Genomic DNA, 15,752 nt, shown 5'->3' with positions numbered 1-15,752 from the left:
GGGGGGGAGGGGACCGGGGGAGGGGGGGGGGGAGGGGACCGGGGGAGGGGGGGGGGAGGGGGGGGGGAGGGGGGGGGGAGGGGGGGGGGAGGGGACCGGGGGAGGGGGGGGAGGGAGGGGACGGGGGGGGGGGAGAGGGAGGGGACCGGGGGAGGGGGGGGGAGGGGACCGGGGGGGGGGGGGAGGGGCGGGGAGGGGGGGGGGACCGGGGGAGGGGGGGGGGGGGACGGGGGAGGGGGGGGGGAGGGGACCGGGGGGGGGGGGGGGACCGGGGGAGGGGGGGGGGGGGGGACCGGGGGAGGGGGGGAGGGGACCGGGGGAGGGGGGGGGGGAGGGGACCGGGGAGGGAGGAAGGGAGGGGACCAGGGGGAAGGGAGGAAGGAGGGAGGGGACCAGTGGGGGGACGGGACGACCAGTGGGGGGGACTAGTGGGGGGGGACCAGTGTGGGGAGGACCAGTGTGGGGGGGGGGTGGGATCAGTGGGGGGGGGGGGACCAGTGGGGGGGGGGGTGGGATCAGTGGGGGGACCAGTGGGGGGGACAGTGGGGGGGGGGTGGGATCAGTGGGGGGACCAGTGGGGGGGGACCAGTGGGGGGGGGTGGGACCAGTGGGGGGGGTGGGATCAGTGGGGGGACCAGTGGGGGGGGGGGTGGGATCAGTGGGTGGGATCAGTGGGGGGGGACCAGTGGGGGGGGTGGGGGGGATCAGTGGGGGGGACCAGTGGGGGGGGGGGGGGGGGGGGGGGACCAGTGGGAGGTGGGGGGGGGGACCCGGGGACGTGGTGCTGGAGCTGCAGCTACTCCTCGCTTTGTCACGCGATGTGATGCTCTGATGTCCCCGAACCTGTGAGAGAGCGCATCACCGGGAATGGCAGTGCTGCGCCAACAGCCCTTTGGTGAATGGCTCCTCGCACGCAATTCGTGCGCGACCCGAGGAGAGTTGTGTAAGAGTCTTTGGGTGAAAGGCTAAGTGACTGTGCACTTAATCCTTCCCAAGACTTCTCACGCACTGCCTCTGCCTCCTGCAGAATGCTGTGCAGTCCTGTAGTTCGGTTTGGCACAGTTCTCAGCACATTGCAATTGAATGCCCTCATCCTGGACTGAGATGGATGATTGCAGATGTGCACCGGTTTGGATTTAAAGCTTATTTTACCACGTCTCATTCGGACTTCATTTCCTTCAGCCCCCGCGCCCGCGCCCGCGCCCGGGCCCGCGCGGGCCTGTTTTCTTTAGCTTCCATTTTTGATTTATTTCCGATGCCTTGAGTTCAAAACCTGGCGCTCCCACTTCGTGACTCGATGTGGAGTCCTATGCCGCACTGCAACAGCAGCGGCGAGATTGCATTTGTATGGCGCCTTTCACGTCGGGAGGACGTGCAGTGGTTAGAGCACTCGGACTCGCAAGCCAGAGGACCTCGGTTCAATTCCCAAGCAGGGCGAAATGTTGGGCAATTTCCTTACTCCACTGTTTACCTGGCAATAAGTAGGAAGCCGATTGGTTTGTCCATTGGTGAATCACTTTTCCAGGTGTAATAATCCCTTGAAACAAAATAATAGGGTCACTCAATCCATGACTGTTTGTGGGAGACTGCTGTACGCAAATGGCTGCTGCGTTTCGCCAACAAAATATCCAGTCAATTCACTTTGCAGTGCATTCTGTGAAGCGCTTTGAGACGTCGCGAAGATGTGATAAGGTGCTACATGAAATGCAAGGAGTATTATTATTATTATTATCTTGAGAATTTACCACTCCACTTGCTTGGCATTAGGCTTCACCACTGTTATGCACTCCGAGACACTACCCTGCATAAAGGTATATAAGCACAGGAAAATGCAGTTAGTTTTTCACTGTCAAATATTTCTTCTCAGTCAGTTTTTAGAAAACAAGATATTCCTGATTTAAACTTAGAAATGTGTATTGCAGTGCCTCCCAATCTCCAATCCATTTATATCAACATCCCGCATATGTCAACATAATTGTGAAGTCCTGGGCCATTCCCCATAAAGGAACATGTTATGTCGATCCCAACATAAATTTTGAAACACTTATTTCGACAAATTTCTCAAGTCCCTCACGGTATTAAGTATATTATGTTCTTCCCTCTCCCTCTGCTCTGAACGCCTCCTAATTTTAGGCGACTTCAACCTTCACTTCACCCCCTCCCGCTCTACCTCTGCTAACTTTTCCTCCCTCCTCTCTTCCCTTTTCTTCCCCACATCCAAGCCATGACCCGCTCTGCTTTCCCTCACCTCCGTAACATCACCCGACTCCACCACTACCTCACCCCTCAGGCCGCTGAAACTCTTGTTCATGCCTTCATCAGCTCCAGTCTTGACCATGCAAACTCCCTGCTTGTCAGCCTTCCCAACTCCTCCCTCCACAGGGTGCAAATAATCCTGAACTCTGCAGCCCCTGTCCTCTCCCACACCAAACTCTGTGACCCCATCTCCCCCATTCTCACATGCCTCCATTGGCTCCCTATCCTTCAGAGAATCCAGTTCAAGATCCTGGTCCTCACCTACATGGCCTCATCCCACCCTACCTCTGCGACCTCCTAACCCCCTACCAACCCGCCCGTTCCCTCCGCTCAGCCAGCTCCTGCCTGCTCCACGTCCCCCGACCCACTCGCCCCACCATTGGTGAGAGAGCCTTCAGCCACTCTGCCCACAACCTCTGGAATTCCATCCCCCAGTCACTCTGCCTCGCCCCCTCCTTAGCCTCCTTCAAGTCCCGCCTCAAAACCTTCCGCTTCAACCATGCCATCAGTCACCCCTCCCCTCCCTTCTCCCTCCCTGACCCCAGCTCGGGTCTGAAATGCTGTACACTGTCCAGTGCCTTGGGACGTCCGCCCAATGTGAAAGGCACTATACAAATGTAATCTTGTTGTTGTCACTACACATTATATCGACACAAGCTGTTTTAACATGGACACGATGCACTGATGCACTGAAATGCTCACTTGAATTTTGGGGCGTGCAGACTCACAGAGCATCACTCACTCAGTGTGTGCCGGGACCAGCATTCCCAGCGTGCCTCAGCTGTCAATAACTGACAACACTTGGTACATTTATTGATATGGGAATGGTTGATTTGGATAGCTCTTTTCAAAGAGCTGGCACAATGGTCTCCTTCTGTTTTGTATAATTCTATGATTCTTTTCTATCGAAAGCTGCTTATGTCAACAAAATCTGTTTGGTCCCTGAGATAAACAGGTAAGACTATATAGCGATTAGGAATTGGATTAATTGTCTGCTCCTATCATGCAGACACGTACACACTCACACACACAAACTATTCTTATGCTGATACTTGTATTATCTTTGACCGTGCTTTTCATCTCCCTGCTTCCCTCACTGACTTCCACTCTCACCCACCCCACCCCCAGCTCGGGTCCGTAACTCTTTCTGTCCTGCGCTTTAGGACGTCCTCCCAATGTGAAAGGCGCTATAAAATGTAATATTGTTGTTGTTCTTGTTGTAAAGTCAGGTCATCAATTCAGCTTCCAAGTCCTGGCTGTATTCGGCTTCTGGCTAGTGGTACTGAGGCATTTTACTAAACAAACCCCCCCTCCCACAGTAATGCTGTACATGATCTTGAGGCATTAGTTAACCGATCACTCACCGTGTCAAAACAATGTGAGGCAGAAGAAACAAGGCAAACAGGATGCCGGGTTTTATTGCTCAATCAGATTGGAAAATCAGTTAAGAGCCTTAGAACTCAAACTTAAAACTCAAACTTGGAGTGCTGCATTCTGGTTACACAACATAAAGGAGGTGCTCAGGCCCTAGACAAGAACCAATGCAGAGGAAATTAAGGATGGACATAACATCAGAAAAATGTTCATCATGCCATTCCTCCCATTTCTTGAATGGGAAGAAAGGTTTAACTTTTAACAATTAAAATCAAATAATTCAGCTGGTATAACATTTAAAAAAAATTAAGCTAAACATTTACAGTGGTGCCAACTAAATGTGTGGTACAGTAATTGGAGCTCTTGCATTTGCAGCCCTCTTTTGGAAACACAGAAAACCCTTAAAAGTAGAAAATTTGCTGTTTTAATGGCGGGTAACCAATCTACTAAAATAAAATTGGGAAGAAGTGTTGCTAAAAAAAAGTAATTTTTTTTTGGTCAACACATCTGGAAACACATCATCATGCTTAAGAGTATCCAAACGAAACTGAGGTTTCCATCCATGCCACCAACACACACACGGAAATCCCAGTGATAGATCATTGGAATGGAAGGCCCACTCTCTCCCTGGAGGGACATATCCTGTTTACCAAATTCTGGAAAGTATTAGGCGCAGGTTGGCAAGAGCCAAGGCTTGGGGACCGCAGAGTGTGTGTTGGGGTATTGCTGGAGGCCAACCAGCTAAAACTGCATAGCTTGCCATTGATCTTGCTGTCTGGTAAGCTTTCCCACTGCTTGTCTAGCTAGGACCACCCTACCTGTTAGGGCTTTAGCTTGCAGAGTTAACAGGAGCTGAATGGGATGACTCTTTGCCCCCAGTGACTGGTCTGCCCCTCCAGCTCCCGCCGGTGAGTCAGCTTTGCTGTCATCAGCAATGCCTTGGAAAAAAGTAAAATTCCCAAATTTGGAATTGTAGATTTCTGCATCTCAATGGGCCTATACAATGATGTCACTTATATTGATAATTTACCCCACTCACCACTTCGAGAGGATAAAGTGGATGCAATTCATGACCAAATCTCACTGGCTGAAATTCAAGAGACCATCAAGAAAATACAGACTGGCAGAGCTCAGGGAACGAGGTGGTTTCCTGCCCAAGTTTTTCAAAACGTTCCTCTCTCTATTCGGCACCCCTTCTGTTAAAGGGATTCCACTATACCCTCGGGACACTATTTGTTACTTGGAACAGTAGGGTTACTCCAATCAAATTCTACACTATTTTTACCTGATCCCTCATAGATTTAAGAGTATATACCCTGAACTAGATGAATTATAAGGTGGCATGGATTGGTGGGTTCCCTCTTGCTCATCTTCTGGATCTGCACCAAGCTTGAAGGCTTAAAGACCTTTGTTCTGGGGAAAACACATTGATAGGGTTGAGACTGTCACCAAATCCAGCACTGGTTATCTGCTATTTTTCTGGAAAGATTACAATCTAATCTGAAAGGCGTAACCGTGAAGTCGATACATGCTGATACACGATACATGGCTTTACGATGAGGCATTCTGCAAGGTCAAATAGAATCTCAGCAGTGAACAGGAAGCTGAAAATGTTTATTAGCAGTTTAAGTTAGACAATCATTTTTCTCCTTTTCCTAACAGACACTGAATGTGTAAACATTGTAAACATATTATTACAAACATATAAAATAAAACACTGTCTGCTCTTTGATGTACCTTTTGGGGGGTTCTACCCCTTCCCTTTGTTTACTGTTTATTTACAAATAATGCTTGCATTTGATTAAGCCCCTTTCACAGCGGGAGGTCGTCTCAAAGCGCTTCACATGATTTACTGTAAAGTGTAGTGTTGCACAACATATTTGTAGACAAACCTGGCAGCCAATTTGTGCACAGCAATGCCCATGACAGACAGCCATGGGTTGACTGACCAATTCAATCTGGGGATATATTGTTTTCTTCTTATGTTAATGTTGAAGCTTGTTAAATGTTTTTTTAAAAATACATCAAAGTGCCCATTGCATTAATGTGAGGTAATATGGCATCTTGTTTCCCATAAGTTTCTTATCACATTTGGGATGAGACACAACATCTTCTGACCTGGTTGGGTCAGGGTGTGCTCTGAGGTGAGCAGTGCCGAGTACAGGTGCCTGTCATATGTGAAGACCAGCTCCTTGGGTGGCAGTTCCTTCGCTTTCTCCACCAGCTTCATCACCCAATCCTGAAATTTGGACTCTGCTTCACTCATCATTATGTGTCCTCGCTGGACGCAGTGCTGCAATCAACTCTTATTAATAATCATAATAACCCTTGCATTTGAAATAGTGCCTTATCACCTCATCACAATGTGTGAAAGTGCTTTGCAGGATATACTGGAAAGTGGATTGACTTCTACAGGGCACCCGGGGAGGGAGCTGAACTATGCTGAACCTGCTGAGGTATTTCTTTCTTTCTAGTCACGCAATATAAATGATCCCTTCCCTGAACCTGTCCAACAGCTTTAAACAGGTAAAAGTTATGTGCCAATGTTTGTAGAATCATTTGTCACACTTCATACGTAATTAATGGTTTACTTTTATTTGCTTGAACAGAGTTGCATAAGATTCTCAGGGTTTCCTTACAACAACAACAACAACAAGATTCCATTTATAGAGCGCCTTTCACGTCAGGAGGACGTCCCAAGGCGCTGCACAGTTGGGTCATGACCCGAGCAGGGGGGAAATGGTCAGGGTGAGGGGAGGGGGGAGAGAGGAGGGGGAAATGGTCAGGGTGAGGGAAGGGAAGGGAGGGAGCGAGGAGGAGGAAGAGAGTCGAGAGGGGAGCTGAAGGCTCGGTCAAAGAGAAAGGTTTTGAGACCGGCCTTGAAGGAGGAAGGGAGGAAGCAAGGCGAAGGCACTGGGGGATGGAGTTCCAGAGCCTCGGGGCTGAGAGGCTGAAGGCCCGACCACCGATAGTAGGGCGGTTGGGCCGGGGGACGTGGAGCAGACCGGAGCCAGAGGAACGGAGGGTACGGGCAGGTAGGTAGGTAGGTGAAGAGAACAAAAAATTACATGATGCAATTCAGGTTATTAAATAGTAGCTGATGCACAAAGTGCAGGTGTTCTGTGGGCAGGCACGGGAAAACATGGTCAGTATTTGACTGTCAAATATTTGTTTTCAATCAGTTCGGTTTTTAGAAACCATAAGATCCAGCGGTCTGATCTGCTTTAAAGTTCGAAATATGTTATATATGGATTAGGAATGGGCTGAATTACCTGCTCCTATTATATATCAACGACAAAATTACATTTGTATAGCACCTTTCACGTCGGGAGGACGTCCCAAGACGCTGGACAGACAGAGTTTCAGATGCGAGCTGGGGGTATTATTACATGGACACTCAACACATGATCCTCAGTGCCAGTGAAGCCAGGTCCCAATTTGACATCTAATTCTTGTACTATACTGCAGGTCATGGGTAACAACAACAAATTATATTTGTATAGCGCCTTTCACATCGGGAGGACGTCCCAAGACACTGGGCAGTCAGAGATTTGAACCCGATCAGGGGTCGGGATCGGGGAGGGTGGACAAAGGCTCAGAGAGTATAGAGGAATGTGTTTGTGGGACATCGCTGTGTGCAAATTGGCTGCCGGGTTCGGCTTGTTACACTTTCTAGTAACCTGTGAAGCAATTTGAAATCTACTGATGTGAAAGGTAATATATCAAACGCAAGTATTATTACTATTCAATAATTTCACAGCGTTAATCATCTTAGAGTATACAACCAGCAATGTTAGTATCTAACATCTGGATCTTTTAGCAGGATGAAGCTGTTCCTCTCCCCTCCCTTTAATGTACTTCAACGGTTTTAATGACAGGATGTAGTCAAAGGACAGAGGTCTAAGGTTGATCCGTGTCATTGCCAGAAGCACAAAGAGGCCTTCAGCATTTGTGCTGTGAGAAGTGGCAGCTATGCAATCCCTTGTTGCTGTTTCTATGAAGAAAGTTTGTGAAATGCCTGTTTAAGTTCTTCAAATTGATGTCTCCACAGCTTACTCTTGGCAGACTCATTAAAATGGGCCTTTAAGGCATTATGCAATCATTTCTGTGTGTTTTGATCCCTTCACAGTGCCTCATTTAGTTTGGATTTTCAGCTCTGGCCATCTTTCAATGAATCCAACTCTGTTGTTGCTGGTCTGGGTTCAATCCTCTGTTTCTGTCACGGAGCAAACAGAGATTTGTAATCTTATAACCCGGGCATGCAGTGCTCCCACATCATGCACAGAGTGTACCTTTTGTTATGTTGTTATTCTTTATTTCCTTCTTAGTTGTCTTTTATTTTCCATGTACTCATGTGGGATCAATTTACAGTATTTCTTGGCTGTATTTTCTTTTTAAGAATTCTGAGGACGTCTTTTCCAGTAACTGAATATATGTCTCCCACGTCTTCTTGTTGTTGTTATCTTGCCAACTCAAGCCAACTTCGCTCAAAAGGTAGATGGAGTCGGAGCAGAGTTTGCATGAGTCCGTGCCATAAACTTAATTTCTTTCTTAATAGATACTACAAAATTGACCCAATGACAACAACTATAACTTGCATTTATATAGCAAACGTCGCTCAGGATAGTGACTCGGCGCCCTGCAAAGTGATGAACTTGGACGCCAAGGAAAAGAGAGGGGGGTGGTGAGTCTAGGTTTGATCAAAGAGTTAGGTCTTACTGTAGGATTTAAAGATAGATAAAGGGGGGGCAAAGCAGAGAGATTGAGAGAGGGGATTTCAGAGTCTCAGGACCCAATGGTGGCATGGAGGGAATGTGGGCAAGCAGCAGTGTTAGCTGAGTGAAGGGGCGTGGCAGAGAAACAAGGTATGAATGGGGAATGAGCAGATATTTCTGTGTTACGTTTTGTTTTCTTGCTCACGTATGTTCAGTCAAACTTGATCAAAGGTGATATCATTCTAATTTATTTCTATTATTTCTATTATTTCTTGGGGTATAAAGTTTGCAAGTTCTACTAAGCATCTCCAAACATTTGTGTACAGAGGGAATTACAGATGCCTTTCACTGTGTAACACAATTCAATGTAAAGAATTTCAGAGTCATTTGATATTCTTTACATTGGTTAATAATGTTACTAAGGGCACCTGAATGCATTTGCACATGGTTAACTTAACCTGTAAATTAGATCCCAGACTCATCTTTTTCATTCCTCTTTTCCCTGTTTCTCTTCTGCTCACTGCTGATTTTCACTCTCACCCTTCCATTCCTCTTAACATTCCCTTTACTTATCTTCTCCTATCCTTTTTCTTTCCTTCTGCCTGCAATTTTCCCCCCTACTTGCTCACCCTCTCCATCACTTAAAGTAAGCTTGCTGCACACCCCAATTCTTACTTTCAATTCTTACACCGCTAACCCCCGGAACCTCCTCACTGTAGAGCACCATCTCCCCCCTCTGTTTCGGTCTCTAAGTCTTGGTTCAAATCCTGTTTCTTTGAGATCATAGTCTTGTCTGACACTCCAATACAGTGCTGGGTGATGTTACATTGCCAGAAGTGCTGTCCTTCAAATGAGACTTTAAAACAACGTCCTGTCTGTGCATGTTTCGGTAAATCGTGAAGATCCCATGGCATTATTTGAAAAGAGCAGGAAGTTTCTCCAATAATCCTATAGACAAAATATTGGTCATTCACTTCATGTTTCTGGGACATTGCTGTGTGTATACATTGGTTGCCTTGTTTGCCTACAAAATACACAGTCACCACACTTTACAGAATCCTCTGTGAAGCACTTTGAGATAATTCAATGGGATGAGGCATTATATCAAATTAAAGGATTATTATAAGTAATTAGTGTACTTTTCTTTTTCCCTTCAACCTGTCAGTAGTAATGGATTATAATTTATAAATACATTATATTTTAAGCCATTTTAAACTTTGAAATATGCAGTTATTTCATTTAAGAGGAGCTTCTCCCCCTTTCCCAAGTCCATCAGTGGGAATATTTATCAATATGTTAAACCTGTGTGTGGGATACCAGCAGCATAGATCAAAACATCCTTAAAGATAGACACAGGCAGACATATCCCATTTGGTGGTAAGGGAGTGGCTAAATCACTGAAATAATGAGCACACAACATTCACTAAAAAAATCACTGTAAGTTGGTACTGCTATTTTTTATTTAAAGTATCTGATATTGCTAAAATCAGGAAATATTCCCATGAAACACAAAATGAACAGTATACATATGAACCTCTCTACATCTGCTCAGCATAACGTTGCTTATGTGAACTCCACTGACCTTTTGGCAGCATTCCTGTAAGATTGTAAGAGCAATCTGGGAATTGGCAATGCACAATTCCTCCAATATCTGTCCTGACCATTCTAGATACTAACAAATAGAATAGCGAGATGTAAAGAATAATAAAAAGTTTTTTAGTTACATTAACGGTGAAAGAAAAACAAGTAAAGGAATGGGGCCACTGAAGGTAGGTTCAGGAGAGAACATGACAAATAATGCTGCACGGGCTGCAATAGTACTAAATAAGTTTTTTTGAATCAGTCTTTACCAAGGAGGAGATAGGTAACCTATTTGATCTGGAAAAAGCACTCAAGGATGTTGCAGAGAAAAGTTGCAACGCCCTCCATATCACTATCAGCATGGTTGCCAAACAGTTGTATAAACTTAAAATAAATAATTTCAGGGCCAGATAAATTGCATCCAAGGATCCTTAAGAAACTAAGGGAGGAAGTCGCAGAAACGCTGGCACAAATCTTTCAAAAATCACTGAATACTGGAGAGGTGCCGGGGGACTGGACAAAGGCAGATGTTACTTCTATTTTTAAGAAAGGTAACAAAAGTGACCCAGGAAACTACAAACCAGTAAATTTGACATCCTTTGTGGGTAAAATTATGGAAACATATTAAGGATAAAATCATGGAGCATCTGGACAGAAATAAAATCATAAATGATAGCCAATATGGGTTCATGAAGGGAGGGTCTTGCCAATCTAATTTACTGGTTTTCTTTGATGGTGTGACAAGGGACTTGATAAGTGTAAGGCTGTGGATGTTGTATATCTGGATTTCAGTAAGGCCTTTGATACAGTCCCTCTTGAGAGGCTGGTACTGAAAATGAAGAAAGCGGGAATCAGTGGAGGTATATTACAATGGATACGCAATTGGTTGACTGGAAGAACCCAGAGGGGATGGTACAGGGAATGTCATCAGAAAGAGAAAAAGTTACCAGTGGAGTTCCACAAGGGTCTGTTTTGGGACCTCTTTTATTTAATATTTTTATAAATGATCTGGAACTGGGAGTCACAAGCACAGTGGATAAGTTTGCAGATGACACCATGCTAATGAAGGTGGTAGATTGCGAAGCTGAACAAGATAGATTACAGGAGGATTTGAACATATTTGGGAATTGGGCAGATTGGTAGCAGATGAAATTCAATGTGGAGAAATGTAAAATACTTCACATGGGGACAAAAAACCTTGGATGGGACTATTATTTGAATGGAAGGAAAATAATATGTATGGAAAATTAAAAGGACCTGGGCATCCTGATTGACAATAAATTGAAGCTCTCCCAACAATGCTCTGTGGCAGTGAGTAAAGCAAACCAGATGTTGGGATGTATTAAAAGATCAATAGCAAGCCGAAATAATAGGGTAATCCTGCCACTGTATACATCTTTGGTGAGACCACCCTAAGAGTACTGTGTACAGTTCTGGTTGCTGCAGTACAAAAAGGATATTTAAGAAATCGAGAAGATACAGAGGAGGGTAACCAAAATGATTGAGGGAATGGAAGGATTGGACAATGAGGAGAGACTAAATAAATTGGGTATGTTCACACTGGAAAAGAGAAGACTGATTGCTATCTTTCAGATTCTAAAGGGACTAGACAATATAGATCATGACAGGCTGTTTCAACTTGTCCAGAATAGTAAAACTAGAGGACATGGCCTGCGATTGAAGGAGTGGAAATTCAGAATGAATCTACACAAACACTATTTCAGTGAGTAAATAGTGAACCTGTGCAACAGGCTCCCTAGGGAGTTGGTTCAAGCAGCAAGTGTTGATTCTTTCAAAAACAGATTAGATAGTTTTCTTTTAGGAAATAACATTATAGGATGTAGTACATAGGTAGTTTGGGACACTGTATGAGGGTTTCGGCAGCCTGCGGTGTGAGACGGTGGCGGGGCCGGGGATGTTGCGGAGGTGGGGAAGGCAGAGCGGGTCATGCCGCAGATGTGGGTAGAAAGGATAGTTGAAGGTCAAACAAGACCCCAAGGTTCCGGACTGGCTTAATAAGGTGGAGTGTACATCCATGGATGGCGATGCTGTCAGCGCCTGAGGTGAGGAGGCGCTGACGGCAGCCAATCAGAAGGGCCTCAGTCTTGTTGACGTTCAACTGAAGAAAATTGGCTCTCATCCAGGACTTGATGTCCAACAGACATTCAGTCAGGACAGCAGTTGTCCTGGGGTCAAGGCTGGAGACAGAGAGGTAGAGTTGGATGTTGACCCCATGTCTGCGGATAATGTCACCAAGAGAGAGCATATAGATATTGAAGAGGAGGAGATCAAGGACAGAGCCCTGAGGAACACCGCACAAGATGGTGCGGGGGCTCGAGGAGAAACCGTTTGTGGAGATGGAGTGCAGGCAGTGTGAGAGGTACGATCTGAACCAGTCAAGGACAGAGCCATGGAGGTTGAGGTGAGAGAGGTGGTGGATGAGGATAGACGGTCGATGAGTGGTTGACGGTGTTGAAAGCAGTAGAGAGGTCAAGGAGGACGAGGAGGCAGCAGGAGCCCTGGTCGCAGATGGACAGAATGTCATTTGTTACTTTGACCAGGGCTGTTTCTGTGCTATGGGCAGCACGGAAACCCAATTGAAGGGGTTCGAGAAGGGAGTGGTGGGAGAGGAAGGAGCGAAGTTGAGAAGCAACAACTCGTCCCAGGACCTTAGAGAGGAAAGGGAGGTTGGAGATGGGGTGGTAGTTAAGGGTAGAGAGGGGACGAGGGAGGTTTTTTTTTAAGAATAAGAGTGATGACAGCTATTTTTGAAGGGGTGGGAACAAAACCAGAGGACAGGGAGAGGTTTACGATGTCAGTGAGTAGAGGGGCAAGGAGGTGGAGTTGGGAGGTAAGGAGAGGGTTAGGTGTAGGGATGGGGTCAAGTGAGCAGGTGTTTGGTTTCGTATTGGTTATGGTGGTGATGAGAGAGGAGAGGGAGACAGGTTCAAAGGTGTGGAGGCAGGGATGGGTAGGGGTCAGGGTGGGAGGAGATGGGGAGAGGGTAGCAGATGCAGTGGCAGAGGCAGCTGAGCAGATTCCCTCGACTTTGGATTTGAGGCAACCCACTTCATTTCCCAAATAACCTTTCTGGCTTCATGCTATGCTTGGTCATAAGTAAGGATGGCCCTTGCGCTTAGGTCCTTGTCCAGTTGCTACTCAAGGTGTCCATGATCCGATGTCTTACCTTTGATCTTATCTTCCACCTGGATACTCGGGGAAGCACAAAAGAAATCCTAGATCAGCATTCAGCCAAATTTCCCCATCGTTCAATCTGAGCATTTCTGATGCAATGATGTTGAAGAATTCTCTATGCAGTAATGCATTATCACATCCTTTATCACATCCAGGTTTCACTACTCAAATGCTCTGCTTCCCAGACTCCTCAGCTCTTCCCTACACAAGTTGCAAACTATCCAATACCCTGCAAACTGTGTCCTCTCCCACACTAGATTCCCCAAATCTAACACCCCCTAACTTGGCTCCGTTTGGCTCCCAACCCCCAGCAGATCCTCGTTCTCACCTATAAATCCCCACTCGCCCCACTTACTCCACCACCTGTTCTCTTTGCTTAGTGAGCACTGTCCTGTTTCATGTCCCATTCCCTATCTGCCCTACCTTTGGCAGGTGAGCTTTCAGCCATTCTGCCCCTGCTCTTTGGAACTACCCCTCTTTCAAGGCCCATCTCAAAACTTACCTCTCTGACCGCACTTTTAGTCATCTTTCCTCTTCCCATTCCTGTTAGCTCCCCCCGCCCCCCAGCTTTGGGATGTCCTCCTGATGTGAAGGGAGCTATATAAATGTAAATTGTATTTTTTGGTATTAAGTACATTCTCTTCAATAACATTTTGGCACAAATTTATTTTGTCACATAGCTTAATACAGGTATTTATCCTTAAATAACTTAATACAGTTCACAGCTGTACTATATACAGGATTTATATAATGTAGTAATCTTATCAAAAGGGTATGTGGGTTCTCACTTCCACATTTGTGAGATGTGTTACGTTCTCTCCATGTATCAACACATCATGCAAAATGCTAGTGTCCCACTATACTTGCTGAAAAGGTAATCATTAAATAATTTCAAGAAGGAACAATCAATATGAAATACCGTTTGCATTTCACTGTAAAAGTATTTATAATACCTGTACATACAACAAATGTCAAAATCAAATTGTATTAATAGCACTAGCCACTTGGTGGCAGTCAGTGATTACAAAGACAAAGAGCATGGGTTCTTTTCTAAAGTTCATTCTCAGGAAGAAAATAGATATTTGTGAAGCTTTCTCCAACACAAGGTTCTTATCTTGATCCCTGTCTAATGGGGCAGATCAGCAGAAGTAAAGAATAGTGTTTTTTAAAAAAAACAAGTTTCCCCTTTACTCCAGCCTCTTGTTCCCATGTTAACTGCAGGACTTGTTCTATTTTCATAAATTCTATCCTTCACGCTCTTAGTGGTCAATCCATTTGAGATATGAGAATGTGACAATCTCTGTGTATGTTAGCTGTGCTGTTTGCAGATCTCTCTAGTGATGGAAGAAACAAGAGGGATTTACTCTAGAAGTGTACAAGGATAAATGAAGACCAACATCCCTACATCTCTGAGCCAGTGTCTAATATAGCACTGGTGCCAATAAGCACATAAAATGCAAGTCTGATCTGCATTTAGCTTGCAGACTTTTACTACAACTATCCATCATTCTGATCCAAAAGATTAAATATTTTCTTTAGATGTATATTATTTTAAATATTGATTTAACTTCAATATCGTATGGAAAAAGAGCATGCCTATTGTAATTGTGTTGCAGTCTAGAATACTGTATTATTATTATACTTGTAGAATAGCATGTAGCAATTGTAGATTATTATGATATGAATATTATTATATTAGAATGTTATAACACTGTATTGTAGTTATAGAAAACTATATTGTAGTCATTGAATAGTATATTGCAGTCTAGAACACTTATTAGTTATATAATTACGTAAATTACAGCACAGAAGGTGGCCATTTGGCTCATCAAGCAAATGCTGGTGTCAGCTCCTTTCCTGTGACATGCTTTGAAACATCTCAATAATATAAGGCGCTCAAATAATGCAAGGATTATTCACTACTTTAGTCTATTCCCAATTTCTAGCTTCTTCCCCAAAACTTTTATATTATTCTTCTTCAGATGCTTATTTAATTCCCTTTAAATACTGTCAAAAACTCAATAGCTACTAGTGGCAGTGCATTCCATATTCTGGACAGTTTGGTTGTAAAAAAAACTTTTAACTTTCCATTAACTCTTGCAATGATAATCCTGAGTTTATGCCTCCTTGTTAACAATTCACCAACCAGTGGAAATAATATTTCACTATCATCTCAAAACCTTTTAGAACTTTAGAATGACCTTATTAGATCCTCTTAATCTTCTCTGTTCCAGATCTAACCTTTCAAGTCATTCTTCATAATTATTAACCTTCATCCCTGGTATTGTTCGTGTGAACTCTATGCTGTACCTTCTCCATGGCTATTTTATATTTTCCCCTTTCCACGGGGAGGTGTCCCATTGTTGGACGTCCAATCCTTCAGATGAGATATTAATTAAATTAACTATATTAACTAAAGTCCTAAATTCAGAACAAATCTGCGGAAACACTACTTCAGTGAGCGAGTAGTAGACTTATCGAACAGGCTCCCAAGGGAGACAGTGGAAGCAGAAAATGTCATTTGTTTCAAGAACAAATTAGATAGATTTCTGCTAGAAAAATATCTCAGGATACAATATATAGTTTGGGACAAACTATATAAGTGACTGTCAGGATAGTGAAAAGCAAACT

This window comes from Callorhinchus milii, unplaced genomic scaffold, assembly GCF_018977255.1.
Source record: "Callorhinchus milii isolate IMCB2004 unplaced genomic scaffold, IMCB_Cmil_1.0 Scaffold3, whole genome shotgun sequence".
Lineage (NCBI taxonomy): Eukaryota > Metazoa > Chordata > Chondrichthyes > Chimaeriformes > Callorhinchidae > Callorhinchus > Callorhinchus milii.
The sequence above is the reverse complement of the archived record's forward strand: the minus strand, read 5'-3'. Positions refer to the sequence as shown.